Source organism: Mesoplodon mirus, assembly GCF_964341445.2.
Source record: "Mesoplodon mirus genome assembly, chromosome: 9".
Lineage (NCBI taxonomy): Eukaryota > Metazoa > Chordata > Mammalia > Artiodactyla > Ziphiidae > Mesoplodon > Mesoplodon mirus.
The window spans coordinates 64,550,984-64,568,492 of NC_138985.1; the positions used below are offsets into that span (position 1 = coordinate 64,550,984).

The 17,509-nt window shown below is 43.0% G+C and overlaps 2 protein-coding genes across 6 annotated transcripts in view; both read right to left on the reverse strand.

Annotated features, from left to right (window-relative positions):
* OSBPL3 (oxysterol binding protein like 3) overlaps positions 1–17,509 on the reverse strand; it is a 200,992-nt gene that overhangs the window by 98,354 nt on the left and 85,129 nt on the right. For 2 of the 5 annotated variants that reach the window (XM_082631946.1, XM_082631945.1), the window contains one exon: positions 4,257–4,368. The exons of the other annotated variants lie outside the window; for them this stretch is intronic. The gene's annotated coding sequence lies outside the window, so the exon portion shown is untranslated. The remainder of the gene's footprint in view (positions 1–4,256; positions 4,369–17,509) is intronic. 5 annotated transcript variants of the gene reach the window in all.
* LOC309810144 (uncharacterized protein) overlaps positions 1–17,509 on the reverse strand; it is a 184,409-nt gene that overhangs the window by 82,084 nt on the left and 84,816 nt on the right. The window lies entirely within an intron of this gene.

Below are 17,509 nucleotides of genomic sequence, written 5' to 3' on the forward strand. Positions count from 1 at the left end.
TTGTTTATTTGAGATGTTTCTTGAGGTAGGATTGTACTGCTATAAACTTCCATCTTAGAACTGCTTTTGCTGCATCCCATAGGTTTTGGGTCATAATGTTTTCACTGTCATTTGTTTCTAGGTATTTTTTGATTTCCTCTTTGATTTTGTCAGTGCTCTCTTAGTTATTAAGTAGTATGTTGTTTAGCCTCCATGTGTTTGTATTTTTTACAGATTTTTTTCCTGTAATTGATATCTAGTCTCATAGCGTTGTGGTCAGAAAAGATACTTGATAGGATTTCAATTTTCTTAAATTTACCAAGGCTTGATGTGAGACCCAAGATATGATCTGTCCTGGAGAATGTTCCATGAGCACTTGAGAAGAAAGTGTATTCTGTTGTTTTTGGATGGACTGTCCTATAAATATCAATTAAGTCCATCTTGTTTAATGTATCATTTAAAGCTTGTGTTTCCTTATTTATTTTCATTTTGGATGATCTGTCCATTGGTGAAAGTGGGGTGTTAAAGTCCCCTACTGTGACTGTGTTACTGTCGATTTCCCCTTTTATTGCTGTTAGTATTTGCCTTATGTATTGAGGTGCTCCTGTGTTGGGTGCATAAATATTTACAATTGTTATATCTTTTTCTTGGATTGATCACTTGATCATTCGGTAGTGTCCTTTTTTGTCCCTTGTAATAGTCTTTGTTTTAAAGTCTATTTTGTCTGACATGAGAATTGCTACTCCAGCTTTCTTTTGATTTCCATTTGCATGGAATCTCTTTTTCCATCCCCTCATTTTCAGTCTGTATGTGTCCCTAGAGCTGAAGTGGGTCTCTTGTAGACGGCATATATACAGGTCTTGGTTTTGTATCTATTCAGCCAGTCTATGTCTTTTGGTTGGAGCATTTAATCCATTTATATTCAACGTGATTATCGATGTGTATGTTCCTATTAGCATTTTCTTTATTGTTTTGGGTTTGTTATTGTAGGAATTTTCCTTCTCTTGTGTTTCCTGCATAGAGATGTTCCTTTAGCATTTGTTGTAAAGCTGGTTTTGTGGTGCTGAATTCTCTTAGCTTTTGCTTGTCTGTAAGGGTTTTAATTTTTCCGTCAAATCTGAATGAGTTCCTTGCTGGGTAGAGTAATCTTGGTTGTAGGTTTTTTCCCTTTCATCACTTTAAACATGTCTTGCCACTCTCTTCTGGCTTGCAGAGTTTCTGCTGAAAGATCAGCTGTTAACCTTATGGGGATTCCATTGTATGTTATTTGTTGCTTTTCCCTTGCTGCTTTTAATATTTTTTCTTTGTATTTAATTTTTAATAGTTTGACTAATATGTGCCTTGGCGTGTTTCTCCTTGTATTTATCCTGTAAGGGACTCTCTGTGCTTCCTGGACTTGAATAACTATTTCGTTTCCCATATTAGGGAAGTTTTCAACTATAATCTCCTCAAATATTTTCTCAGTTCCTTTTTTTTTTCTTCTTCTTCTGGGACCCCTATAATTCGAATGTTGGTGTGTTTAATGTTGTCCCTGAGGTCTCTGAGATTGTCCTCAATTCTTTACATTCTTTTCTCTTTATTGTGCTCTGTGGTAGTTGTTTCCACTATTTTATCTTCCAGGTCACATACTCGTTCTTCTGCCTCAGTTATTCTGCTATTGATCCCTTCTAGAGAATTTTTAAATTTATTGTGCTGTTCATCATTGTTTGTTTGCTCTTTAGTTCTTCTAGGTCCTTGTTAAACATTTCTTCTATTTTCTCCATTCTATTTCCAAGATTTTGGATCATCTTTACTATCATTATTCTGAAGTCTTTTTCAGGTAGACTGCCTATTTCCTCTTCATTTGTTAGGTCTGGTGGGTTTTTATCTTGCTCCTTCATCTACTGTGTGTTTCTCTGTCTTCTCATTTTGCTTAACTTACTGTGTTTGGGGTCTCCTTTTCGCAGGCTGCAGGGTCGTAGCTCCCGTTGTTTTTGGTGTCTGCCCCCAGTGGCTAAGGTTGGTTCAGTGGGTTGTGTAGGGTGCCTGGTGGAGGGGACTAGTGCCTGTGTTCTGGTGGATGAGGCTGGATCTTGTCTTTCTGGTGGGCAGGTCCACTTCTGGTGGTGTGTTTTGGGGTGTCTGTGACCTTATTATGATTTTAGGCAGCCTCTCTGCTAATGGGTAGGGTTGTGTTCCTTTCTTGCTAGTTGTTTGCCATAGGGTGTCCAGCACTGTAGCTTGCTGGTTGTTGGGTGGAGCTGAGTCTTGGCGTTGAGATGGAGATATCTGGGAGATTGTCGCCGTTTGATAGTACGTGGAGCTGGGAGGTCTCTGGTGGACCAATGTCCTGAACTTGGCTCTCCCACCTCAGAGGCACAGCCCTGATGGCTGGCTGGAGCACCAAGAGCCTGTCATCCACACAGCTCAGAATAAAACGGAGAAAAAAAGAAAGAAAGAAAGAAAAAGATAAAATAAATAAAATAAAATAAAATAAAGTTATTAAAATAAAAAATAATTATTTAAAAAATTTAAAAATAAAAAAAAAGAAAGAAGAGAGCAACCAAACCAAAAAACAAATCCACCTATGATAACAAGTGCTAAAAACTATACTAAAAGAAAGAAAGAAAAAAAAAAAAACAGACAGACAGGACCCTAGGACAAATGGTAAACACAACACTATACAGACAAAACCACACACAGAAGCATAAACATACACACTCACAAAAAGAGAAAAAGGAAAAAAAAATATATATATCTTTGCTCCTAAAGTCCACCTCCTCAATTTGGGATGATTCGTTTTCTATTCAGGTATTCCACAGATGCAGAGTACATCAAATTGATTGTGGAGATTTAATCTGCCGCTCCTGAGGCTGCTGGGAAAGATTTCCCTTTCTCTTCTTTGTTCGCACAGTTCCTGGGATTCAGCCCTGTCTCTGCGTGTAGGTCGCCTGAGGGCGTCTGTTCTTCGCTCAGATAGGACGGGGTTAAAGGAGCAGCTGATTCGGGGGCTCTGGCTCATTCAGGCCGTGGGGAGGGAGGGGTACGGATGCGGGGTGAGCCTGCAGCGGCAGAGGCCGGCGGGACGTTGCACCGGCCTGAGGCACACCGTGTGTTCTCCCGGGGAAGTTGTCCCTGTTTCGCGGGACCCTGGCCGTGGCGGGCTGCACAGGCTCCAGGGAGGGGAGGTGTGGAGAGTCACCTGTGCTCGCACACAGGCCTCTTGGTGGCGGCAGCAGCAGCCTTAGCATCTCATGCCCATCTCTGGTGTCCGCGCTGATAGCCGCGGTTCGTGCCCGTCTCTGGAGCTCATTTAGGCAGCGCTGTTAATCCCCTCTCCTCACACACCAGGAAACAAAGAGGCAAGAAAAAGTCTCTTGCCTCTTCGGCAGCTCCAGACTTTTTCCCGGATTCCCTCCCAGCTAGCCGTGGTGCACTAGCCCCCTTCAGGCTGTGTTCACGCCGCCATCCCCAGTCCTCTCCCTGGGATCCGACTGAAGCCCGAGCCTCAGCTCCCAGCCCCCGCCCGCCCCGGCGGGTGAGCAAACCAGCCTCTCGGGCTGGTGAGTGCCGGTCGGCACCGATCCTCTGTGCAGGAATCTCTCCGGTTAACCCTCCGCACCCCTGTTGCTGTGCTCTCCTTCGCGGCTCCGAAGCTTTCCCCCTCCGCCACCCGCAGTCTCCACCCGCGAAGGGGCTTCTAGTGTGTGGAAACCTTTCCTCCTTCACGGCTCCCTCCCACTGGTGCAGGTCCCATCCCTATTCTTTTGTCTCTGTTTTTCCTTTTTCTTTTGCCCTAACCAGGTACGTGGGGAGTTTCTTGCCTTTTGGGAGGTCTGAGGTCTTCTGCCAGCATTCAGTAGGTGTTTTGTAGGAGTTGTTCCACACAGAGTTGTATTTCTGATATATTTGTGGAAAGGAAGGTGACCTCCACATCTTACTCTTCCGCCATCTTGAAGCTCCCCCCAAGTGAACAAATCTGAAGTGTACAGACAACTCTATGAAAGTTTACATTTTTCATGTGCAAATACTGACATAACCACCATGTGGATTAAGAAATAGAGCAGCTGCAGGCTCCCCAGAAGGTTCCTCCACCCCCTGACCATTGATCTGCCTGGTGGGGAGGTGGTCCTTCTGCTCCTGCAAGTACTTGTCAATGTGCCCCAGGGACAGAGAGCTGGGACCTCCCTGAGCTTTCAGGAACAGAAAGTATGACTGCTCTTGTGCCTTCTGCCTAATACAAGTGTTTGTTACACAGCAGAACTCACTCTGGGACCTGCTCTCACTTAACAACCCACCTGGTAGCCAAATCCAACAGGGATAAGAAGCTTGATACATTTAGGTCAATTCAAAAATGCTCTTCTTGGGCCTCTGAGATGAGCTGGGTCCTCTCTCACTACTGTCACCCACCTGGAGAAACAGGAGGGTCAGGCCCAGGTGAAAATGGGGCTCTAGTTACAAGTCCAATGGGCATAAGATGTGCAAACATATGCCATCCTGAGGCTCAATTAGGGAAGAGAGAACTCCTATTTCTACCGAGAATGGGGAAAAATAAAAGACCAAGGCACTGCCAAACATTTGGCAACAAAGGCTATTTTAAGACCTATTTTAGAAATTTTCACTAAGAAAAGAATGCACGGTTTGGGAAAAGACACAAAGAAGACTTACACATCAAGACCTATGTGCCTTCATGAAAAGATGGTCAACATCGCTAATTATTAGAGAAATGCAAATCGAAACTACAGTGAGGTATCACCTCACACTGGTCAGAATGGCCATCATTAAAAAGTTACAAATAACAAATGCTGGAGAGGGTGTGGAGCAAAGGGAACCCTCCTACACCATTAGTGGTACTATAAACTGATGCAGCCACTATGGAGAACAGTATGGAGGTTCCTTAAAAAACTAAAAATAGAACTACCATACGACACAGCAATCCCACTACTGGGCATATATCCAGACAAAACTATAATTCAAAAAGATACATGCACCCCTGTTTATAACAGCACTGTTTACAATAGCCAAGACATGGAAAGAACCTAAATGTCCATCAACAGAGGAATGGATAAAGAAGATGTGGTACATATGTACAATGGAATATTACTCAGCCAACAAAAAAATGAAATAATGCCATTTGCAGCTACATGGATGCAACTAGAGATTGTCATACTAAGTGAAGTAAGTCAGAAAGAGAAAGACAAACATCATATGATATCACTTTTATATGGAATCTAAAATATGGCACAAGAGAACTTATCTATGCAACAAAAATAGACTCACAGACGTAGAGAACAGACATGGTTGCCAAGGTGGTGGGGGAGGGATGGACAAAAAAATTTTTTTTAAAGACCTATATGCCTTGGAAGGAGCAAGACTTAGGTTCGAACTGGCGCTCCTTAATTACAAACTCTGTGCACCTTGACCAATATATTAACCTCTCCAATCTTCATGGGGGTTTTTTGGGGTTTTTTTTTTAATGTAGGAAATGGGGAATTGTGAGGATTAAGTGAGAAAATGAGGATAAAAGTCCTGCCTTAAAGGGAGTAGACACTCAACAGATCTTACTTCCATTTCCTCCTCTCCCAGCTTCCTGAAAGTGGCATACGCACCGAAGATAAGATCCTGTACTCCTCTTGCAACCAAAAACAAATAAGCAATCTACAGAATTTTGAAACATTTTTGTCTTTCAATATATTAAAATTTCCCCAAATCCATAACACAAGTGTGAACAGATTTTTTAACTGTCAAAGCAGCATGCTTACTTTGGGACAAGACATAAATGCAGAAAGATTAAAACCGTATAATTCACTGCCATTGGCTGCCCAAAAATGCAACTTAATATTGACGTGTAGGTTTGAAACAGCAGCATATAACATAGCTATTTATTGATCTGTTAGGCCTGGGGGTCTGCACTCACACACTCAGTCATGTTTTGCTTGAGAAACACGTTTTGCTTCTAGCCTTGGAAACAACTCACATGAAGACCAGAGAGCATACAGTTCCCATTAGTTTAAAATTTCCCAGTAAGATATGTCAACTAAAGAAGGTCCCTTGCCACCCAGTTCAAGGATTAGCCACTGCAGTCATTGAGCTTCAACACACGCTGAAAGGATTCGGAACAGAATTAGGAATGAGTCACTCTGTGCTCTGGGAAAACTGGCAGAACAGGCCTTCAGATAGTTAGATATTTTATGCACTCAGTTTCTTGCATCTTCCCATAATTAGAAAAGTACTAAAACCATTAACTAAGACATATGTTCCTCGTGACTGGCAGCAACTTTCTACCAAGATGTGTGCTTGACTGCATGTACCCCTTCTCCAAAATCACATACCTACTGACCTGTCCCCCAGCTCTTCAAAGCAGTTCCTCAGAGCTATCTGAGAGGCTGTCTCCCGGGCTACAGTCTTCAGTAAGCCCCCACATAAAATTGAAACTCACAGTTTTCACCTTGTGCATTTTTAATTCAGTCAACAAATATATAGGTAAATTATGTACTGAGGGGCTTCCCTGGTGGTGCAGTGGTTAAGAATCCACCTGCCAATGCAGGGGGCAAGGGTTTGAGCCCTGGTCCAGGAAGATCCCACATGCTGCAGAGCAACTAAGCCCATGCACCACAACTACTGAGCCTGCACTCTAGAGCCCGTGAGCCACAACTACTGAAGCCTGCGTGCCTAGAGCCCATGCTCTGCAACAAGAGAAGCCACCACGATGAGAAGCCACCACGATGAGAAGCCTGTGCACCACAATGAAGAGTAGCCCCCGCTCACCACAACTAGAGAAAGCCCAAGCACAGCAACCAAGACCCAATGCAGCCAAAAATAAAATAAATAAATTTATTTTTTTTAAAATTATGTACTGAATTAACACAAAAATATGTATAATGGAATAACCATTTCTGGTCTTCTGGTCTTCTTTGGTAAAAGAAAATTATTCAAATCCTGGATATACATCTTTTTGGAAATGATGCCCTCTGAAACACCTTGATTTCCAAAATGTTACATGATCAAAAGTAGGGCTTCGGTTATTTGGCTATAAGCTCCAAAATGATCAGGGGTTTCTGGAAGCTAGTTCTAACCATGATGCCCTTGGACAGCTGGTCCTGGCCCTCTGTGTGAAATGCTGGCCAATCTGCGTTAACAATCTGGACGGCTGGCCTGATCCAGGGGCTCTGACATCTGACTGTTCCTGGGGGATGAGTATGGAGGTTCAGAGGTAAAGGATTCCCCACCCCCTCTCCCCTAAGGGCAAACATAAATGATTTGTTGTTGTATTCTCTCCCCTCTGGGAAGATAGGGGTCAAGAGGCCTAAAGATTCAAATGCTTCCTCTGTCACACTGAAACAGAATATCCATTTCTACCCCCTCATGATCCATGAAAAGGGTGTTATATGCCCTTTGCAATCTATTTCTTCAGAGAGGAACAAGTTATTGCTCAGAGTTCAATCCAGCAACAGAAATGTATGGGAACACAGATTTGAAGTGTGGCAGCTTCCCTGAGACAAAAAACTTGACAGTGACACCAGATTGTAAATTTTGCTCAAACCATTTATTTGCCACCACTGAGTAAACAGAATGAAAAGCCCAAAAATACTAGTCAGTCATTGCACAGAATCATAGAACCTCAGAGTGAATTCTAGCCCAACTTCTCATCCAAAGCAAGAATCCCTTCGGTACATTGCTAGGTCATCCCTGCTTGACCATTTCCTATGACAGAAACAGGGCAAGCCATGTCATTTTTTGTTAAAGGTGGTTTTTCACTTAGAGTTGAACTTTGTCTCACTAGGACACATGGGTCCTAGATCTGCCCTCCATCACTACAGAGAACAAGATGAACCACTTCTTCCACCATAACCTGCATCGGAACTACCATCACTGCCACTTCCTACCCAGCAAATCTTTTCTTCTCCAGACCAAACAGTCACATTGTTCATCAGCCATTTCTTATTTGATCCTCATAATCACAGACATCCAACTCTGATTACACTTCAATTTGTCTATACTTCCCTGAAAACAGTGCCCAGATCTAAAGACAAGCTCCAGGTGTGGTCTGGGGATAGCAGGAAAGAAGGAAGCAATCCCCTTCCTTGCCTTATACACACTGCAGCTGTTAATACTGCCTCAGTTTGTCCTAGCTTTGGGGACACACACACCTCTTCCTAGCACTCACTGCCCTTACATCTAGGAATCTGAGGTACATCTAGGACTCTGATGTACATCTAGGCCTGTGATGTGGTAGGAATTGTGGAGAAGCTGAGTTTCCTTCCTTCTGAGCAGGACTCCTTTATTTCCTTCAGCTGAAATTCAGGACTTCATGGTCCTCTATTATTATTGAATTACCTCCTACTAGTTTTGACCCATGATTCCAGCCTGTCAAGATATTTCTGGGGAGTGACTGTCATTCTGTGTGTTTGGCTGACTTTTTCTTTGTTTGTGGCATTCAGAGACTGCATAGGCATGTGAATTCTGTCCTCACCCAAGTAAATCATACAGGGAGACTTACTAAGAAGAGTGTCAAGGGCACTGAGGTTTTCTCCATAGCTCGATGATAATTTGTTCATTACTTAGCATTTCTGGGACCAAATCTGCCAACCCACTGCAAATCCCCATAACCATACAGTCATCTAATTTCTCAAAGTGTCCAGATCCACCTTCTTCAAAGTCTCATGGATCCTTGTTGAAAAGGCAGATTTTGGAAGCTCCAAAACCTTCTTTTATTATCCTAGGCCTGTGGTTTTCAAAAAGTGGTCCTCAGACCAGCAGCATCAACATTACCTGGAAGCTTGTTAGAAATGCAAATTCTCAGACCCCACCACAGACCTGCGGAGTCCGGAACTGAGAGTGGGGCCCAGTAAGCCATTTTTAACAAGTTCTTCAGGCGACCTGATGCACAGGTTTAAGGACCACTGCCACAGGTGAATACTTTATCTGGGCATAGAACCTTGAGGCATCTGGTATACCTTCCATCAGGGAATTGGAGTAGACCCTGAGCTCTTTTCTAAGGAAGACTCTGTCCCACTTCTTAGCTTCTCCTTTAAGCCACGGATGGCAAATGCCAGACACATGGGCTTCCAGTCCCCACTCCCATGCTTAATTATCACAGCAAGTTTTCTCTAACAGCTTTCCAGAAAACTAGAAGATGGTTGGACAGATCCCACCCTGCCAAGGTCCACATGGGTGTGGTGGGACAGGTGGAGGTCCAGGCATCCCCTCCTCCTGATCAGGAGCCTGGATTTCACAAGACATTCACAAGAATCACAGGTCTGTCCGTGACATTCACAAGGATACAGATCTATCCTTGATTCTCAACACAAAGCATCAACCCTCCAGGCTCTTACCAAACATTATAACCTTGAACATTGTACCGTCCGGACTTTATAGAACAAGGGATCTCAACTCTGACTGAACATTAGAATTATGTGGGGAACTTTCTAAAATGCTGATGACCAAGACCAGATCTATCACGTTGGAACCTGAGGTGGGGTCAGGATTTGAAAGTCCTAAAACCTCCACAGGTGATTCTGATGTGGAAACAGGGTTGAGAGCCACCAGCAAATGTTCTAGAAATAGAAGATATATACACACCCAGCCCAAGTCAGATCATCAGATGGATGAGCTGGTGGAACTGCACTGTTCTGATCTAGGAAGAACCGCTTTCCCCGCACTGTCCTCCGGACTTAATGCCCTTGACCTACAGTGAAAGAGATTTCGTGTGTGTGTGTCTGTGTGTGTGTGTGTGTGTGTGTGTATAAATAACGAACCCACCAACCCACCTGAGGATATTGGGAAATTCTGTAGAGTAGTGTGATAATTAAGACTATAAGCTCTGGGTTCAAATGGCCTGGGTTCAAAGCCAGCCTTACTAGGTGGCTTTAGGCAAGTTTTCAGCTTCTCTAATCCTCAGTGTTTCATCGGACAGATGGCAATAATTAAAGGATTGCCCCAAAGGGGTTGTTGAGGTCACTGTCCTGCCAACATCACAGTGGCTGCTTTTCCCTTTTAATCAGAAAAATAAAAAGGATATATACAAATATCCAATACAAATATCCACAGGAATATCCATATTCCTACCACCCCAAATTAATAGGTCTCCATCCTTATTTATATAAATATATCTATCATCTTTCTGACTTTTAAAAAATTGTGCATAATAAATAGTATCATAGCATAAATTTCTTTCTGCAACTGGCTTATTTTCACTCAAAATTATTACGCACACATACACACACATGCACTAGCTCATTCCCACCACACAGTTCCATGGTATGACTCTGCCTTGTGTAACGTATTCTTCCTTTAGGTTATTTCTGATTCTTTGTGCTTAAAAACAGTGCTGCAGGATCTGCTTCTTGTGACGCCATGGCCTGATTCTTTAAAATAAGTGGAACTGCCGTATCATGAGGTAGAACTAGTTTTAGCTTCACCAGATAGTCCAAATTGCTCCTCCAAATGGCCAAACCAATCAATTCATACAAGACAAAGGTTGCTTTACAGGACCTTTATAAGCAAATATTCAGGTCTCAGTATCAGAGTGCCTCTCCTAAGTTACTAGCTTGTTCTTGGCTTTTAGACACTGAGAATTTGTATACGAGAACATATCCCGTTTTGTCTGGGGCACTAGGATGGATGAGTCACATTCATGGCGGCACTGCTGGTAAACCTCAGTGGCAGAAGATGAGCCTTTCCGTGTGCCTGGCTTACCTTTATTGTCCCTGTACTTCAATTCTCTCAACTACCCACTATTTCTCGTGTAGTGTGTGTATTCTTGGAAACCACTTCAAAGACTTGGTGAAATAAGACGATGTTTAAATAAATTATCTTTTTTTTGAAGCTAGAAAGTTGTACAAGCTTCTCCTGGGCTGTTGGCAAGATGTTCTGACAGCGGGCAGTTTTCTACTTAGCTTCCTACTGTAGGCTGCCTTCCATTGTATCTACCTGGGTGAGCCCTAGCTTCCAACTGCCTCAAACATCCTTAGAACAAGCGAGAGGGAAGGAGGGACAGACACAAATACTAACCCCAGCACACAGAATCAGAAAGCAGCATGTCAGTGAAGAAAGGAGACGGAAGATTGGGAGAGACCCCCAAGGAGCTTACTAGTAGCCTTTCAGAAGTTTACGGATGGACATTCAGAGCTGGCAGGATTTCTAAGAGGCAGCTCTTGCAGGCAGATGTGGAGAAGGAGATACAGGTGATTTCCAAATGATTATTATGAAAATTCCATGTTCCACACCTAAACAAATCCTACTCTTCACCAGAAGAGAAGCCATTGACTTAGACCTTAATTTTCCACCTTGTTCACAAGGATATCACAAGACAGATTCCTTATCAAATACTTCAAACAGACTTTTCAGAAGTCTGACATCCTTAAAAAATGGGAAGAACTTGCTATGCATAAACACTCTCGTCTTGCAATACTGGCTGGCTGCCTTGATGCCCAGGGCTTGGCTCCAAAGCTGAGCCCCTACTCTTGGTCACATGGGCTCCGCTTTGAGCACTTACACCCACATCCCATAGCACAGATGTCCCTCGAGACAGTGGCTTTTGCTGCTGGCTCAACTTCATCAGGCTGTGTCCTCCTCACCAGCTACCATATTCTCACTAAACATTCTGTATCCCATTGGTGGCTCCCAATGTTGAAGATCTCACCTACTCTTCCCCCCCACCCGCCAGCCCTCCTGAGACAAGTTCCCAAGCTGGGGATGATTCTCCCCCAATCCTCAGGCGTCAACTAGTAGAAATAAGATCTACTGTGTCTGTGGTATTTTTATGATCTAGTAACCTAAACACAAGGGGAAACTAGAGAAATTCAGCATGTTTTGTCTTAAGTGAACCCAGACTGGTTCCTTTTCTAATGTGAGCTGTTCACCTCTTTAGTAACAGTACATTCAAGAATTTTGCAGTGGATGGACAGAACTCACCTATATGGAGTGGGATTTTTTTACCCTTGGATGCTTGTCAGAATGTCCTAAGGGGTGGCATAAAGTCCTTATGCCACGGTTATCACGAACTTTGGGGGTGGGGTGTGCCAGCAGTATTTTTAAGTGCTCCCCAATGGATTGCAATGTACTCCCAGGGTTGAGAATCACTGGTCTAGAGTTTTCTGAAATTTCCTTTCTCTTTCTAATAATATCTTGACAGCACCTGCCTGTCCTTAGGCTTGTGATCTCTTTCATCCGGCAGTTTACTCTCAGAGGTCCTGTGCAGACTGAAGTAATTCAGTCCCCTGGTGTGTTCTGGGCTGAACTGGCACCCAGAACCTGTTTAGCAGAGATAGGTACATGGTTTCCACCCCTTCACCTGTCTAAGGTTCCAATTTCCTCTCCTCTGTATGTATTCAGTTCTTTTCAGTTAGTACTTCTCCTCTAGGGAAAAAAAAAAAAAAAATAGATGGAAAACAAGTAGAATTGGAACAATTCTTTTGACTCCTGATGTTTTGAGCAGAGAAAATTTCCACACCCAGAAGATTATCTTTTACTTATTCATGTAGTTCTGGACACACGTTTGCAAAGCTGTTTTATAGTTTTTAACCACCTTCTGCAAGCCTCAGCTCATTCCTGACGTTAGTTCTGCAGACTTTCTTCTATCATGTTTGTGTAACACTTAATACTCTTAACTAAAGTTCTTCCTAACTTTAAAGTGTGGCTTACTGGCTCCTCTTTCTCCCTCCCAGTTAATACATAGGTGTTTACCGGTGTTTTTCCCTCCATCCATTTCTCTCTATGAGCCTTAGTTCCTGATCATCGTACCCACGCCCATACCTCCTAGTAAGATAGCTTTCGACTCATTCTGCTGTCCTCACCCTCCTCCAGCCCACAGCCTGGTGGGTGGCCCCTAGATTTATCACTAGAACAGGAAGCCTACTGCTTACTTCAAGAGCAAACCTATCACTCCCTCATGCTGATAACCTGTGCTGACTGCCCTGACTCTGATTAAGACAACCACCCCTCTCCAGGTCCACCCCAACTTTCTCTCCCAGATCCCCCAATACAGCAGATCCTACCTCTGTCTTGACACTCATCTCCTCACCCCAAAACTTGTTTTCTGTTCTTCCACACCTACAACCAGCAATCCATTTTAGGTCCCCCTTAGGGGGTCTCCACCTTTTCTTTCCCATCACTTCAATCTACATTTCCTGGCCCAGTTCATCTTTCCAAAAAGACTCCAGCGTCTCTCCTCTACTCCAAATTCCCACTGGTCACTGAACTTCGTTAAAAATCCGAAGCCCTTTCACTTTGTTATAAAGCAGAAACTAAAAAAAAAAAAAAAAAAAAAAAATCCTAAGCCCTTCACAACACAGTTAAATTTAAATGGCTTCAGACTCTGGTTCTATCTACCACTTACTGTGTGTTACTAAACTTCTGAGTTGTTTCCTCATCTGAAAAGAGGGTCAATTGATAGTACTCAGTTTTTGTAAAGATTGACTGAAATAATACAGGTCACATACTCAGCACGGTACTTGGCAGACGTCAGTCAATTATATTTCAGCTGTTATTACTCAAACCTCAACTCTAAAAACTCACATATACATACCTTACATTGTACACTCTCCTGCAGTCACGTCGCTCTGCCTTGGTCCTTGCTAGTTCTTCTCTGCAAAGCACCCTCTAACATGATGCCTCTCCTCCATCTGTGGAAATTCCCTCCACCCTCCAAAGAGCATTGCAAGCACCATCTGCTCCATGAAACCCTTTCTGAAACCACTCTGACCCCTGGCTTTGTTTCTCTTTTGAACCCCTGCTTTCCTTTTGTGCCTCAAAGTATGTCAGAAGTTGCCCACATTTTGAGGTTACTCTTTGTAACCTTACCACTAGATGTTAGGTCTACATCATGCTCAGTGACTGCATTTTACTCATCTTTACCTTCCTGTGGGAAAGCAACTTAAAGATTAGTAGTAATGATTGTTAACCCGGACTGAATATCCTTCATTAATCTGAGTTAACAGGGGAAAAGTCCTCTGTGTAAGCACATTGATCTATTTCCAAGGAGCCATCCTCCTTCCCTCTTCACTGGAATTATTTGGGATTACATGTGTATTTTAGAACATTTTAAGTATCCCTTCCTTTTGAAGTCTCCTTACCATTTTCTTTGGCCACAAGAGAGATCATTTCTTTCTTTTCTCTGAACTGTTTGAAATGTTTCTAGTGTCCATAGCTATGCCCAAAGCATGCTTCTTTAGGGATTTCATCTCCTGGTTCCCATCACTTTATATCACTGGACAATGCTTTTTGTTGGGTCAGAAAGAAATCCAGAGATATCCTTCCTTGCATTATTTTCTCAGTCTTCTTAAAAATGAAATGATCAGCAAAACAAATCAAGAGTTTATAAGAAATTAGCAGAATAAAACTGCCAGTGGGTTTTATCAGCACATTTGGCATCCCTTCCAGAGGGATGGGGAGAAAGCATCATCTGTAACCAGTCTGGCAATCCATAATATTGACCCTACTACAACATACCTTCTGTGGTTTCTCTCTCCCCACCCCCCTTACCTAGAAATTTACCTTTAGGCCTGGATTTCCATAGGCCTGCTTCTTTAAAGCAAAATATTCCCTTCTAGAATCATATTTTCGTCATGAGAACCATCCTAACCTTCTTGGTGAGACAAATTGGATGATCAGATCTATGCCCCACTTTTAATGTTTATTTTGCTTAGTCCTCATAAGCTGCATGATGGCAAACAGCTACAGGTATTACTATAAACTCCCTGCTTCCCAGGTGTTTTTAAATGAATTACTGAAGCTCTCCTCCTCGGCTACTGGTCTTCTCTTTGCTATGCATATTGTCCTCTATCCAATCAAGTTTCAATGATTTTTCCTTCCCATCAAATTTCAGTTGAACTCTCTTGATCAGGTTAGCAGATCTCTTGCCAAACACACTTGTCCTCAGAGACGCCAAGAGTCTTCCCCGCACACCAAACCCTGTTTGTCAACACTATCTGTGCGACAGTTATTTGTACACTTTCTGCATCCTCTTCCAGCTTGTAGTCTACCTTTCCCAGAAAGGTAGAAACACCACACATCCCCCTGGAGATCTCCAGTTTCCTACCACGATATCATAGCACCAGAGATACATTTGTGGTTTATTTTAGTGTATTTTTATGCAAACCAATGAACAGGGTGATGGTTTGTAGATCTGATATTTTGGCAGCTTATCATGTATGCCTTGGCTTGTTGTTCACCACTATCCATTTTCCTTCCTTTAATCATAGAACTCTCAAATTTAGTTGGGCACAAGCTCATCTAATTAGTGGCTACATTTCCAGCCTTCCTTGCAACTTGGTGGGGACCAATGAGATGTGAGTAGAAGCTGTGCTAAAAAGATGTGCACATTCCCTGTCCTTTCCCCATTCCTGAGGACTGAGAGATAGCAACAAGTAGACCCAGAAATGAAAGCCACCGGTTGAAGATGTCAGTGTCACTGTACAAACCCAGGAATAACCATATCTGGACAGTTACATGAGAGAGAAATAAACTTCAATCTTGTTACAGCCACTTAATTTGGGGGTCTCTCAGTTACAGAGATTTAGTGCAAATAATGCAGGCCCTAAGAAGGTGGCATGTCTTACAATCAGGAATCTTGGGTCACCTCTGTACCCTTCAACAGGAAGTTACCAACCATCTCTTCGATGGTCAGCTTGCTGGGCCCAGGAACAGGAACCCTTGAACCATTGGCAGTAAGAATCCTCACTGTTTGAAAAAGCAAAGGAAGCTACTGTTTCCAAGTTCCAGGAGTGTATTATCTTCTAAAACAACCCCCTATTCTTCAGTAGGCCTTACGGTAGAGATCCATCCTCAAATCATTTCACCTTCTCCAGCAGGACAGGCCCCCTGTATGCTGCATGTGTCACCCACGTGGTCCACAGTAGAGATCCATCCTCAAATCATTTCACCTTCTCCAGCAGGACGGGCCCCCTGTATGTTGCATGTGTCACCCACGTGGTCCTGAGAGCCACTCTAGAGCAGGAGCACTGAATGTTCTGGGTGGAGAGGGATGAGTCCACAGGGCATATGCCCATCCCTCCACTCTTGATTATGGTAAAATCAGAAACGGGCTGAGTTTGCTTCTCCTTCTGCAGTTTAGCCACCCTGACTTGTCTCTAGAGGAAGAAACACTGATGGACAAAGGTGGGCTAATAAAGGAAGCTATAGTGAAAGATAAGAGGATGAAAGAGAATAACTACACTGATGACAATTCAACTCAATTCATATCGATTAAGTCCCTATTAAGTGTCCATAGCTGTGCTAACCCTAAATGATAGAAACAAGTGACAACTAAGCAGTAGTTTAATCCAAGGAGTAAACTGCTCTGATCAAGGAGATAAGATGTGTGTAGCTGAAATGAGTCAGAACACGGCTCAGGGTGGGCTATCTAGTAGGTTTGGTGGACAGTCACAGGGAAGAGTTCGGGGGGCTGAAGCTGTGAGCTTTGAAAGAAGTGGCCTGAGGGGAGCCTTAAAGATGTAGACAGGACTTGACTAGGTAGAGAGGAATGTGGAGGGTGGGGAGGGCACCTCACACAATATTTCCCAAGCCTGGCTGTATGACAGGATCACCCTAGGGAGCGTCTACAAAATACCAAAGTGTGGCCCCACTCCATACCAAGTCATCCAGATGCTCTGGGATGAGGCCTGGGCAAGCTCCCCAGGTGACTGTGATGAGACACGAGGGTTGAGAACCACTTCCTAATCTTGTATCCAGAAATGATAGATTTACTCCACAAAACTTCCCTCTTTCATGTTAGCATTTAATTTCATTTTAGTATCTAATGCCAGACCTATGTCTACTGCATCTAATTTGTACCCAATTAAAATGCAGAGCAGGATGTGACTTAGTTTAAAGGGTAAGAAGAGAAAGCGCCACCCCAAAACTTAAAATAACTTCTTGTGGTTTGAATTTTATCAGTGGGTGTTGCAATCCTCCCTTAACTGACAACTGAGGGCGGAAGCAGGGTAGATTTTAACAACTGGCAACCACAGACGGCATTTCATTACTGATCTAAAGAGACTATCCATTGAGTCACTGTAAAATGTGAATGTGATTTCTTAAAACTTCTCTATCTCCCATAAAAATCTACTGAAGTCTTTTCAGCAATGGAAACATTAAGCTAACAATGAATAATGCTCCATCAGCGGTACCTGAATGCTCTCAAATAACAAGAAACGAAATACCTAGTGGTTGTGGTTAAGGTATCAGATGTACACACTTCAAGTTGTTTGTCTCCTTAACTAAAAATAACCCTAGGACTGAGATGCTAAGTTTCAAACAAATTCTATAAAAGAATTCTCTGATATATATTTGGGGAATATTGCCAGGGCAATAGTAAACAATCCCTTGTAAGAGGCCCAAAAGAAAACAACAAGTCAGTAACTTAGCAAAGGTAGGTGGGAAGGAAAAAGGACATGGGGAGCTTTCCTCTCCTAGGGGATGGACTACTGCAAGAAAATGAGCATGAGACACTTTAAACCAGTACAAACTGAAAAACAGTTATAAGGAGAAACAGAATGAAAAGGCAGAGAAAACAGGTTTTAAAAAAAATGAAGTGGTTATTGGTAGACTA